This window comes from Mustela lutreola, chromosome 1 (genome assembly GCF_030435805.1).
Source record: "Mustela lutreola isolate mMusLut2 chromosome 1, mMusLut2.pri, whole genome shotgun sequence".
NCBI classification, from domain to species: domain Eukaryota; kingdom Metazoa; phylum Chordata; class Mammalia; order Carnivora; family Mustelidae; genus Mustela; species Mustela lutreola.
In genome coordinates this window covers 279,131,183-279,145,947 of record NC_081290.1, presented here as the reverse complement: position 1 = coordinate 279,145,947, position 14,765 = coordinate 279,131,183, and positions in this window count along the sequence as shown.

Genomic DNA, 14,765 nt, shown 5'->3' with positions numbered 1-14,765 from the left:
GGTATACTGAAAAAAGTTAGTGGGGTGGCAGTGTGGCTCAGGAGGTTAGCGTCCCCCTCTTGATCTCAGCCCAGGTATTGATCTCAAGGTCATAAGTTCAAGCCCTGCATTGGGCTCCACACTGGGCATGGAGCCTACAAAAATAAATAAATAAATAAAAAGATATTAACCAATTATTTTGCTAGCCCTTTTCTCTTGGTTACATTGGAGAGCTCTTCAACTACTACCTTTATTGATTATGATTATAATTTTGCTTGGAATGTAACTACTTAATTTTTTATAGCAGAGAACCAGTTGCTTCAGAAGATCTAGAGAGAGAAATCAGATCCAAACGTATGTTTTTTGTTTGTTTGTTTGTTTTACTGAACCCACTTACTGCAAAATATTAAATAAAACATTAAATAAAAACAGAATTTTGGGGGGCGCCTGGGTGGCTCAGTGGGTTAAAGCCTCTGCCTTCAGCTCAGGTCATGATCCCAGGGTCCTGGGATCAAGCCCCGCATCAGGCCTTCTGCTCAGCGGGGAGCCTGCTTCCCCCCACCATCTCTACCTGCCTCTGCCTACTTGTGATCTCTCTCTCTGTCAAATATATAAATAAAATCTTTAAAAAAAAAAAAACAGAATTTTTCCCACATTGATTTTCAATGCTCTGCTCTTTACATTTTTCACTAGTTTTAGAAGTCTGTGAAAGGGAGAGCATTTTGTTAAGATATGGGCAGACAAAAGAAGAGTTATCCTTAATCAAGTTCACTAATAAATTATGATTGTGCTTTAAAAATATATCATGTTTACTTTACCTTCTTCAAAGAGTATTTTCCACCCACTGTCATAATGTGTGGCTTTTATTCATTCAGTTCCATTATCTTACCATACTCAGCTATGTAAATACAAACATTTTCTTTCTTGCATGTTGATAAAATGTACAGTTCCTGCAATATTTTTTAGAAGAAACACAACTCAGAACAGGCTGGTGCACATCTCTTTGTATACTGGGAAATAATTTGCAAGGTGTATGTCCTAAATTGTGCACACCTCCTACTATAGGATATTGTTAAATTATTGTCGAAAGTCATATTTCAAATTATCTTACCCTAAGAAATAGGTGACACATGTTGTTAGCATTGCATCATATCCTGTCCAGGTCTTTATTTTATAAGATACTAAAAACCAGTAGTATACAAGAGATCAGTTTGTACCCATTTAAGGGGCTTAAAATGGTTGTAAGCATTTTTTCATATGTTTATTGCTATTTCTATCAGGTCTTATAGGAATTGAATGTTGGTGTCTTCTATTCTTTGGTTGGTGGTTTGAATTTGTTGTATTGATTTTAAAATCTTCTTTAAGTAATTCTGTGCTGTGTTAGTCTGTTTGGACCACTCTATATAACAGAGTACCACACACTGAGTTGCTTATGCACAACAGAAATTTATTTCTCCAGTTTGGGAGCCTTGGAAATCTAAGATCAGGGTGTAGGCAGATTTGGGGTCTGGCGGGAGCCCACTTCCTGGTTTATAGACAGCCAGCCCTCAGATGGCTCAAGGAGGTAAGGTGGCCCTCTGGGGTCTCTTTTATAAAAGGCATTCACTTTATTCATGAGGATTCTGCCCTCATGATCTAATCACCTTCTACCGACAGACCACATATCCAAATACCATCACATTGCAGATTAGGTTTTCAATCTATGGAATTTTGAGGGGACATACACATTTAATCTACAGCATTCAATTAATCTTGTCAGTCAAATCTGAACATACTATGCACATATACTGTAATTGAAGCACTAAGTAAGTACATGGTAGATTATGGGAGCCATGTTTCTTGCTGTTGAAATGAAAGATCATAGACAAGCAAGGGGAGAAGTCTAGAATGATCCATATGACAACCTATTAGATGGAGAAATCAGTATGAGCTCATATTTCAGTTAACATAGATACAGGTGTTTGCAAGGGTCAACATGCACACGTATTTCCTTGCTCTTTCCATTGAGAGAAACTTTAAAAAAAAAAAAACAGTAACAACAGGCACACTTAAGTCGCAGACTTTTGCTTCAAATATTGTTCTCCAATAAAAGAAACCAAACCTTGGGTAAATGGCAGATTTTAGATCTTGGGTAAGAAATACACAAGATAAGTCTGAAGTATATTTTCATGCCAAAAAAAAAAGAAAGCCAGTGGTATTTTACTTAGTTTTTGTTTTGAATATGAGGAGACCATTGAGGAGATTACATATAGATAGATAGGTATAGATAGATAAATTATAGATTACATATATAATTATATATGACTACTGTATTTGTATAATCATATTTTATTTAAATATTATATATTATATATTATATCTATATAAAATTATTGACAGAGTGTTTATTTCCTTTTGAGCTCATAAAATTTGATTATAAATATTTGTTCTATAAAATTGGCAGTGAACACAGGGGAAAGAGATATATTCTCCACTTTTATTAACTCTGAGAATATCCATCCATACTTTGGTTTTACTCTAGGATATAATTAAGAAAGATCTAAAACAAAGACATAAAGAAGAGGCAGAGAAGAAATGCACTATTCTCAGTATCTACCCATTTCAATCGGAAAAAACAAACTTCTAGAATAAGTGGCATCTCAGCCAGGAAAACAGGAATGAAAGGGGAAAGACAGAGTGGAATAAAGCTATCAGAGTCTAATTCTAGGTCAGAGTTGAGTAATTGTCTACTGTACTAGAAGTCTGGATACATCGCAGCTGTTTATTATCAGAGAGCACCATAGCCTAAAACAAAGATAAGGGAAAACCCACAGGAGGTCCTGCTAAAGATTTTTTGACCCAGATACTCAGATTGTGACAAACACAGAAAAGTTTCAAAACTCAAGGAGGCTCCCTAGGTATGACACCCACAGCATTGGAAAGGTCCCTGTTAGGCACAGCCCATTGCCAGGTCTTTATTCTCTGGCTGCCTCCAAACAAAGAGAATCTTTAAGCTAAAGAAATGTCATTTTCTAACTCAGATTTTTAGGCAGATGTTTTAAGTAAAAAACGTAAGAATACCTTTTGTATATCACCTAGATTTGGGGTTATATAGGGGACCACAAGCTCTCATTTTGTGGACTGACTTCTCCTCTATTCCACTTTAAAATTTCATGTGATCAAAACTTGCAAATGAAATATCTTCTCTTTTCTCTTAAGCTCTTCCTTACATAGATCACATCCAATTACGTAAGTGTAAGTAGCATTTAGGCACACGTGGCTTCCACTGTATTATCCCCGACTCTAGACACCTACTTCAGGATGCAGACTCTACACTGAAATGCATATTCATCATTTTACACTCATATCTGAAACCCGAAATGCCCAGTGAGAAACTCAATTCCAAAAGTAGTCATTAACCATATTTAAAATGTATGATTCAGAGGCATTTAATCCATTCACAGTGTTGTCCAGCCATTACCTCTGCCTGTTCCAGAAACTCTTCATCACCTCTAATGGAAACCCTGTGTCCATTGCTCCCCTACCCGCTGTCCCTGGAGACCACTAATATACTTTCTGCATGTAAAGGTGTGTCTGTTTTAGAAGTTTCCTATAAATGGAATCACATAATATGTGACCTTAAGAACTACAAACAACATGGAGGCTTAAGTGGGTAGAAGAAGAATAAATGAAACAAGATGGGATTGGGAGGGAGACAAACCATAAGTGACTCTTAATCTCACAAAACAAACTGAGGGTTGCCGGGGGGAGGGGGTTTGGGAGAAGGGGTTGGGATTATGGACATTGGGGAGGGCATGTGATTTGGTGAGTGCTGTGAAGTATGTAAACCTGGTGATTCACAGACCTGTACCCCTGGGGATAAAAATATATGTTTATAAAAAATAAAAAAATTAAAAAAAAAAAAAAAAAAAGAACTACAAACAAATATTCAAACAAATACTGGTATACACATGTTCATAACAGTACTATTCACAATAGCCAACATGTGGAAACAACCCAACCGTGGTGCACCTTTCTCTTTCTCAAATTTAAATAAATAAATAAATACTTTTTTTTTTTTTTAAATAGCATTTAGTACCTTAAAAAGAACCATGGAGATGGAAAATAAAGGTCATCAGCTTGGAGGTAATATTTGCAAGGTCTATAAATTGCACAAGGTTATGTTTATAAAAAAATTTTTTAAATAATTTAAAAATTGCACAAGGTTAGCATATGCTGCAGACTGAATGTTCGTATGCACTCAAAGAAAGACAGTTAAATGTCTCAGCCTCTTGCCCTTTAAGTTGACAGTTCTGGGAGGTGTTTTACACACTTCTTGAAGGTACTTGGGTAATCGAATCTCAATTACCCAAAATGGTGGATTTAAACATCTTGTTGTGGCTTTCCTTCTTTCCCGTCTATTCTCCACAGTCCTTCTCACAGCTTTCTAAGCTGACCACCCAGTAACCATCTGCACTCAAATCTTTATCTCACATGCTGCTTTTAGGGGAAGTGAGGAGACCAGCTCTACAAAGCCGACCTTCTTTATCAGATTTTGGAAGTGACTGTCTACACAATCAGATAATCACAAAGATTCCAGATTAGTGGGAATTATGACCATGATCTCTAACACGCTAGAATGTCACTACTGAGACTCCAGCCAGCAGTGGGTAGGAATGAGGCCTATGTAGAAGAGACAGTTTTGAGTTAAGCAGTTTTAACTCTTTGACCAATATGGGAAGACGATAACAATAAGGATTGTCGTCTTGGCTGTAACCATATTAGAAACCTTAAAAAAAAATGGATAAAATTCTTAGATTAGTTAAATATCAACCTGATGTACACCATGGAGGTCACAAGCCTTCCCATAAAACACTTATAAACACATATATTCTGCAGACTATGTTGAAAATCAAGAACAAATTTTAAAGTTTGAAGATAGTACAAATGCAGAGGACACTAGATATACATTTTAATAAGTCTTTTATTGTATTTTTAGAGACATAGTAAAAAAACAATGGGATGGTAAGACTTGGGATGGAGATATGGTCATGAAAATGCACACAAAACTTGAATTCCCCAAATTTTCTATATTCTGTAAACTGGCAGAAGCTTTCTTATCTCCCAGAGAAAAATTTCTCTCTTGCTTTTGCTGATGAGCTTGGAGAAGTGCAAACATGATCCACTTTAAAAAGTGCAAATTGGACTGAAAATTAAAACAACTGTTCTTTGAAAGATGTTGATGTAAAATAAAAAGAAAACACTAGGAGTAAATAGTTTCAAATCATATTTCCAATAAATAACTTGATTAAAGACTATACAAAGACCTCACAACTCAAAAATTAGAAAACAGGCAATTCAGTTTAAAAAGAGGCAAAATATTTGAATAAACACTTGACCAAATAAACAAGTAATAACATGAAAAGATCTCAAAATACAATTTAAAATCACAATGAGTCTACTTCACATCTATTAGCATGGTAAAATGAAAAAGATTGACCATACCAAGTGCTGGCATCAAGGTGGGGAAACCGCATCTTTCATATACTACTGGGAGGAATGTAAAATGGTACAATCACTTTGGAAGCTACTTGGCAATCTCTTAAACATAAAGCATGTTTCAGAGGACTGACCCTTTCCCTTCTAGGTACTTACCTAAGAGAAATTAAAGCTTGTGTCCATATAAAGTCTTGAACATGAAGTTCATAGTAGCTTAATTTGTCAAAGACCAAACCTGGATATAGTCCATATGCCCATCAGTAGGCAAATTGATAAACACATTATAGTAAATCCATACATTGTGATACTATTCGATACATGCAAAAACATGGATGACCTTCAATATAAGTTTCTAAGTGAAAGAAGCCCAACAAAAAGAGCACATAGTTGTCAAAAGAGATTAGCATCTTAATCTGAAAGGAAGAGAGGCGAGAAAGATAACGTTGTTTTGCAGAAAGGTTCCTCTTTCTGGAATAATCTACTAAGTCACATTTTCCCACACAGGAAACAGAATTATCTTCAACACCTTCACCGGGAACATTTATAACCAATGTGTAACAAAACCACAAGGAAAGATTTTATAGGTAGTGAATGAATCTACTCTCCAAGAGGCAAAGTTTGTGCCACACATTACGCATAGTACTATAGATCCACAAACACAGGTGAACATTTCAAGAAAGACTATCTTGAACCTATAGCCTACAGTTGCCACTTCCACACATGCCAAAACCGTCAAAGTTTCAAAGTTAGTAACAGAAGGACCTCAGTGGCAATAGACATCTGCTTCCATCTTGGCATCCTGTTCCATCCTAAACTTCCCTGCTCCTGGTAAAAAAGAATATAAATTCATCCATAGAGGAAATGCAATATACATAGAGGTCAACACCAAGCACTTAGTAAAATTATCTTCAATATGCATGTTGGATTTTTTATTGGAAACCGGGGTGGCGGGGAGGTCCTTCTCATTCCATATCCCGCTTTGTGTGAAAGAGGCTAGAAGACTGGGACCAATACTTTCCAGATCCCTTAGCTAATGTTCTAGAAGCAATTTATACTCTGCCAATGATATGTGCTAGAAGACCTAGTGGAGGAAAGAGACATATAAATGAGTCATATACGCTATTCTACATTGGCAGAAAGAGACACAGACAGGTGCTTCAGCAAGCATGAGGGTGAATGGCAACATTACTTTTCCCACTGGTCACTTGCCTCAGTGTTTGAGGGGAGTTGTGTGGCCTCCAGTGAGGGTTTCTGCAACTTTCTATCATAAGCTGCAGCAATCACGTCTTGATTTACTAAAAACAGCTGTGACTGATAGGCAATGGCAGTGCTTCCTGAATCTGGTTCCCCCACGGGGTCCAAAAATTATTTTTTTAATTTTTAATCATAGTACAAAAAATATAACATAAAATTTACTACTTTAACCATTTGTAAGTATAGTTTTGGCACAGTTACATATATTCACATGAATGTGCAACAGCACTTAGAACTATTTCTTGTTGCAAAACTGAAATCTTATTCCCACTGACCAACTCTTCATTTCCTACCCCTAGCCCCTGGCAGCCAACATTCTACTTTCTGTTTCTATGAATTCAACTTCTTTAGAACCTCGTTAGTGTGGAATCATACAGCATTTGTCCTTGGTTTATGTTACTTAACATAATGTCCCCAAGGTCCATCCATGTTGTACATTTGACAGGATTTCCTTCCTTTTTAAGGCTTAATAATTTTCCATTATATAGATATGATATATATATAAATAAAATATTTTAAATATATATCATATTTTATTTATTCATTTGTCTATTGATGAACATTTGGATTGTTTCCTCCTCTTGGCTCTTATGAATAATGCTGCAACAAGTATGGGTTTGCAAATATTTCTTCCAGATCCTGCTTTCAGTGTATACCTAGGAGTGGAATTGCTGGTTCAAACGGTAGTTCTACTTTTTTTTTTTTTTTTGAGTAATGTCGATATTGTTTTCCATAGTGGCTGCACCAGTTTACATTCCCACCAACAATGTAAAAGGGTGACCTTTGTTCCACATTATTACCAACACTTACTATTTATTTTGGGGGTTTTTTTTTTGGACGTGGTTATCCTTTTTTTAATGTAAATTCAATTATCCAACATATAGTACATGATTAGTTTTTGATATAATGTTCAGTGATTCATTAGTTGCACATAACACCCAGTGCTCATCACATCACATGCCCTCCTTCATGCCCATCACCCAGGTACCCCATCTCCTCTCCCACCTCCCCTCTAGCAACACTTATTTTTTTTTCCTGGAGTCAAGAGTCTCTCATGGTTGGTCTCTGATCATAATCTACTATAGGTTTTTGCTTTGAGGTTAACAATGAAGTTTACCTAAAACATCCTATAGGTAAAACGGGTCATTTAAAGCTGACAGCAACTTAACTTCAATAACAAACAAAAGCTCCATCCACTTTCTCCCCTTTATATTTTTGATGCCACAATTTCTCACCTTTAGATGGTTTATTTGTTAACAAATTATCATGGCTATAGTTATTTTTAATATCATTTTCCTTAACCTTTATGCTATTATTAGTTGTTAACATACTATTCTGTTACAAAATCAAGAGAGTCCAAAACTGATGGCATAATGACCCTTATCAACATGTGTTGTATACTTTCATGTCCTTAACTAACTTCTTATTCCAGCCTGGATGTCTGCTTTCAGCAATTCTTGCCAGGCAGACCTAGTGGTGATGAACTCCCTCAGCTTTTGTTTCTCTGGAAAATAATCTGTATTTCAACTTCATATCTGCATATCTGAAAGATGACTTTGCCACATACAGTATTCTTGGTAGGCAAGTTTTTTCTTCCACTTCAGGGGACCAGTTGAAACAGTGTCTCCTACTTCTCTGCCATCTTGCCCCCCCCTTCTCCTTTCAAAACTTTGAATATGTCATTCCACTCTCTCTTGATCCGTAGGGTTTCTGCTGAGGAATCTGTTATTAGCCTAAGGTGGTTTCTTTGTAGTGTAGGCTTCCTGCTGGAGTCCTAAGAGCAGTCAGCAGGAACTAAGTCCCCTTCACGCCCTTTGGTACTCTTATCTGTCTCTTTCTTGATCTCCTCCATACTCAGGGTGGTCCAGGAAAGAAACAGTTTTCTCCAGCAGTGACCCGCACAGCTGTGGTAGCTGGGAACTCACTCATTGCTCTCGCTTCTCCAAGAGACAGAGAAAGAAGGCCACCAACTACTTCAGCCCCATGCTCTGTCTCCTCAAGGAAGGGGCATCACTGGAAGCTCCTCTTTACCTCTCCGGTGTATTAAAACTTGGCATTTATCTTGGTTTGGTTTTGCACAGAGTGTTAGTATCTCTCCTCAGTGAGGCTGGACTTCTATTGAGGGTCTCTTGCCTATGAATGCCCAGATGAGACCTCTCTCGGTTTTCCCCTACTGAGGCCAAGGGACATTTTGGTCAGTTAGCAAGCAGCCCCTACCCAGATCTGTCTGCCTGACACCAGATGCACAGGTCAGCAAGACTCCTCCTGGGTCCCTCAGTGTATGGTCTGAACCCCACAGCTCCTGCAGACATACTTGTGCTCAGAGACAAATGCAGGATCATTTGCTTAAAAGGGAGAAATGGGGGAATCAGGGGACCTGGGTAGCTCAGTGGGTTAAGCCTCCAACTCTTGATCTCAGCTCAGGTCTTGATCTCACGGTTGTGAGTTTGGGCCCCACCCTGGGCTCCATGCTGGGCATAGAGCTCACATACATGCATATATACATATACACATAAATGGGACAAAGAGGGGTGATGTCTTATGCTTTACCATGCCAATGTCACTCCAATGCTCCAAGTTTTCCACATGAGGAACAAATGACCAGTCACTTGGAAGATGCCAGGACTCATTAATTCCACACCCCTCATAACCAAAAAGAGGTAGTAGAGCCAAATGGAAACAACATAAATATTAAAGGCAGCTGGCTTTGGTTTAAATTCCAGCTCTGGCATCTACTGGCTAAGTGACCTTGGATGAATTGTTTTTATTCTTGTATAAAGAAACAGATTTTAAAGAGAGATATTCCTTATCTCAAAGTTTGTTTTATGGATTAAAGTGAACTAAGACAAGGTAGGCTTCCAGCAGAAGACCTTCCACTAGAGACCTAGTGGGAATTCAACTAACTTGAACTTTATTCTCTTTCCTTTTCTCCTGCAAGAGTTTGAATTCCAGCTCAGCTTTTTAAAATTTAATCGTCGGTTTTCTGTATTACCTTCCCTGCGAGCATTACTGTTCCTCTGTGTTCTAACAGCATCTTCTGTTCACCCAAGTGAATCTTTCTTTCTTTTTCTCTCCTCCTATTTGAATATGAACTTCTGAAAGGCAGGATTCACAACACATTTCCCATCTTCTGTTCTGTGAAGGAGTAAAATGTGTGGAATCCCACAGGGGATCAGCCCTTATTCTGTTCCACTGCCATATGCATAGAATCCTGTGAGATGAAATATCAGTTCATTTACAAGTGGCAAAAATGTGGCTAGAGGCTGGAAGTGACCGTTGTCTGTCCTGAGATACTTGTCTCTGGAGAAGAAAGTACTGAAAACTGTTACACTATGTAGAAAGCCATTCCAAACGTTCTCGCACAGACTAATGGCCAGCCCTCCTTCTGCCTGCCCTAAAACTATCCCAGGGACCAAGTCTTCACAGAAGCACAGGTCAGAATCCAACCCAAAAATGTTATCTGGGGCCACCAGAGAACAAGAACAGGAAATGAGGTATTCCATCCAGGTTCCTCTGTGGCACAGCCTAACATTAGAGCCCAGAATCTACCTTGTTTATCGATTCCTCTGTTCCTTGTGTTTTTTTCACACTGAGGCTCTTGCACTGTATTTTCCTAGAAGTTTGCTCTTAATAGGCTGATAGTATGTGTTAAGAATTTCTCATCACCCAAATGTTTTTAGACGTTTCCCAAAGCTCATCTGGTAGCTTGTTTCTCTAGGACCTCTCTCCGTCTACTTCTCTACCTGTTTAGGGCAAAGACAGTGCCATCTTCTAATGTGTATTTCATGCATTTCAATTTACCTAAAACTATTCTTTGTGAAGGCTGCTAATAATTATCTTTCCTCATCCATTCCAGGGTCCCATACAAAACTATTCTTTGTGAAGGCTGCTAATAATTATCTTTCCTCATCCATTCCAGGGTCCCATACCCACTCTCTCCAACTAGAAATGACAAGTTAGAGGCGAATTTTGTGAAAGGCTTCTGAGAAGTTGGGACAGTGTCTCTTTTCCTAATTTCCTTGATTAAGCATCAATATTCATGAATGCAAAAATAGGTCCCATGCACCATTCCCGCACTTGGCACTAGGATCTTTGAAAATATACAATGAATTTGAAATAGTTGTGTTTAATACATCCATTCAAGAAATCAGAAAAATTAACGAAGATAAAATTGTCCAAGATGAAAGAGCTGGCATCTAATACTACTACAATTTGCTTCTGAGTATATTATATTCCCAAGATCACATTCAAAACAATCCCTTTTCTTCAGTGTTATTCACCAAAACCCTGTGCAGGCATCCCAGAGAGAAGCTGTTTGGGAGACATTAATTGAGCCCATTAACAGCACAGTGAGTAGAGGTTTTCCAGGAGAGGAAAATACTCATGAAACACAGCAACTACCAATGGATATACACACTCTTACATATATAAAATCACTTCAACACTCTACATCAAGCTGAAATGATGAATGCAGTATCTTATTTTATCACTGTTTTTTTGTAGGTGGACCCAAACTTCATAGAATAGGAATTATTTGGGAAATTTTATCTCTAAGACAATTTTCAGAAAGAAACCCTTGGTTAGCTTTTGTAAGAGGAGTTTAGAACAAATATTATCGTCCCAGGTCCCTTGTTAGGCCATACATAAACTTGCATCAAATAATTCGGGTCGCTGCTGCTACCCAGCCACAAACTTAATCATTGTGATTACCAAAAGCACAGAATATGGAAACAGAAACATCAGTTGGAAATCTTCCGTTGCATTTTCAAAAACTTTCTGCTCATTTTCAGACACAGAACCCGAGGTCCACAAAGGGAGAAGATTGTTCCAAGTTTATGTAAAACAGCAAATAAATTAGAGTCAGAACTTATTTGTAAAATGAGATTCATGATCACAGTTTCTTTTACACTTTATCCCACCGTTTCTTGGCAGACAAGTGCTCATACAGCTGTTTTCTGTCTCGAGGGTTTTTTATGGATTGCTCCATTTGATAAAATGCTGGTCAAAAAGGAGGACTGCATAGATGGTCCTTGGTCCCGGGCATCACTGAACTGATGCTTTGATTCTCTGTTACTGTTGGTCAGACACTTATCCTCATACACAAATACAAAGACAGACAAAAAATCAACTTAAAGTATTCCAGCTTATTGCACAAATACTAGTAACTGAGAATGCACCAGGAAGATCACATGTACACTAACAATAAATGATCATATACTGCGTCATGGGGTAGAGTAGTTAGGGAGCAAGAAATGGAGACTGGATGAACAGATGTGGTATCATTGCCTTCATGGAGAAGATGACCTTTAAGTGGAAAATGTTAAAGATAATTTGAAGCAGTGCATGTATGAAGAACAGGCCAGCTGTGTGCTCTGTGTCTGCCTGAAGTAGACTTGTGACAAGAGGCTTTCCAAGTAAGACAAAGATTGTGTTGTGTACCCAGGAAAGATATAGTCAACAATTTGGTTAAAATAGGAGTCGAGTGGGGGAAAGAGTGCTATTGTATGGTACTATTGTAAAGATAAACTGGATGCATTTCTAGAGGTCCTGGTAGACCAGCCGTATGAGTTTAGATGGGAATGTATATGTCACAGAAGTGATATGGTCCAGAACGGGAATACTGCTTAGCAAGCAGCACAATGAAAGGGTGTATTTTTATGTTGCTATCAAATTTTGAGAAACATAATTTTATTTCAGAAAAATTAAAGTAGAGGGGCTCCTAGGTGGCTCAGTCAGTTAAGCATCTGCCTTCGGCTCAGGTCATGATCCCAAGGTCCTGGGTATTGAGTTCTCTGCTAAGCAGGGAGCCTTTTTCTCCTTCTCCCTCAGTCTGCCACTCCCCCTCTGTGTGCTCTCTCTTCTCCCTCTCTGTCCGTATCAAATCAAATTAATTTATTTTTAATTTATTTTCAGCATAACAGTATTCATTGTTTTTGTACCACACCCAGTGCTACATGCAATCTGTGCCCTCTCTAATACCCACCACCTGGTTCCCCCAACCTCCCACCCCCCACCACTTCAAACCCCTCAGATTGTTTTTCAGAGTCCATAGTCTCTCATGGTTCACCTCCCCTTCCAATTTACCCCAATTCCCTTCTCCTCTCCATCTCCCCTTATCCTCCATGCTATTTATTATGCTCCACAAATAAGTGAAACCATATGATAATTGACTCTCTCTGCTTGACTTATTTCACTCAGCATAATCTCCTCCAGTCCCATCCATGCTGTTACAAAAGTTGGGTATTTATCCTTTCTGATGGAGGCATAATACTCCATAGTGTATATGGACCACATCTTCCTTATCCATTCGTCCGTTGAAGGGCATCTTGGTTCTTTCCACAGTTTGGCGACCGTGACCATTGCTGCTATAAACATTGGGGTACAGATGGCCCTTCTTTCACTACATCTGTAGATACAGATGTATCTACAGATACATCTTTGGGGTAAATACCCAGGAGTGCAATGACAGGGTCATAGGGAAGCTCTATTTTTAATTTCTTGAGGAATCTCCACACTGTTTTCCAAAGAGGCTGCACCAACTTGCATTCCCACCAACAGTGTAAGAGGGTTCCCCTTTCTCCACATCCCTCCAACACATGTTGTTTCCTGTCTTGCTAAATTTTTAAAAATCTTAAAAAAAAAAAAAAGGAAAGGAAGGAAGGAAAAGATAAATGAAAGTAGCATACCATGCTACCATGCTACCATGCTTACCAAGGGTAAACCTACCAAGGGTGTGGTCATGTGATCATTTCTTTAGTCCGAGGAAGCTAATATCTTCTGTCACTTTCTAATTTTGGCACTCTAAGTACATAAAACATAATTATTTTATTAATGACTTGTGAATACTACCACAAGATGATTTTTCAGGACTCATCTGCTTAGCCTAAGATGTGAACTACTTTTTCCTCCTCTTAATAACAAAGACAGCAACAGCAACATAAATATTTTGCTTACTTTTCTTCATAACTTGCTGCTGGTCATCTATTTTCTTAGTTCTCATATCACATGCTCTCTTTTTAAATGCCTCTGCAAATGTTTTATTCACTTACTTACCACCACGCTGTCGCTTGAATTTCTCTGCGACTCTGGCATTCATTCACCGTTGCAATTGGCTCTGCCCTATCTTTGTGCCTCACCTGGAGGCAGACTTCTCTCTCACCCATGCCGGGGGCAAGATTTCTCTTGTAGATGTCTCTCTTGCCCAAACCAGCAGATACTGTCTCTGATGGTGAGTTATTCTCTCTTTACTGAGCCTCTCTCTACTTTGAGCTGCCTGCTGCCTGCTGTTTCACAGTGCACTTTTCTGACTAATTCTTGTAACTTCTACCCTAGATTTGTTTTTCCTTCTTTTTTTCCCCCTGTGATGATCAGTATTTGAAGGTTAACTTGGCTTCACTTTTATCTAAAAATAATTTCCTCAGAGTGTTAAACGGCTTCATTTCACGATGATCTCTCTCATAATGACGCCAAATTTCATCTTTCCCCAAACTCTGTATTGGACAATCAGGCTCACTCCATGGCATTTCTCTTTGGTCTCCTAAAAATGAAAGTCTGAGACTGAGCTTAATTTAGGTCTATCTATGTTCTTCCCTCGTCGATTCATATTTCTGACTTCCTATCAGTTCTTTCGACTTTGGCTGGTGGCCTCCTTTGACCTGAGACCCAATGACAGAATGTGTTCATCAACTGGTTACTTGTCTAACTTTATCCTTTAACTCAACTTGTTAACAAGATCTACCAATTTCTCTTTCACTCCGTGTTTTAGGTATGACCATTTCTCTCCACTCCCACTGACTCCACTCCATGTTTTAGGTATGACCATTTCTCTCCACTCCCACTGACTCCATTTCAGCTCAAGTCTTCATTAATTTATTTTCATTTCACATTCTTCATTAAGTGATCTTTCCATTTATGATTTTCCTGTTTTCACCAGATATTGAGTAACTTAGTGAAACTTAGTGAAACTCCCCTCTGCCCATTCATCAATCTGCAAACATTATTGAACAAATTGTGTCAGTGAATGTAGTGGTGATTCAGGAAATAATACAGATCTT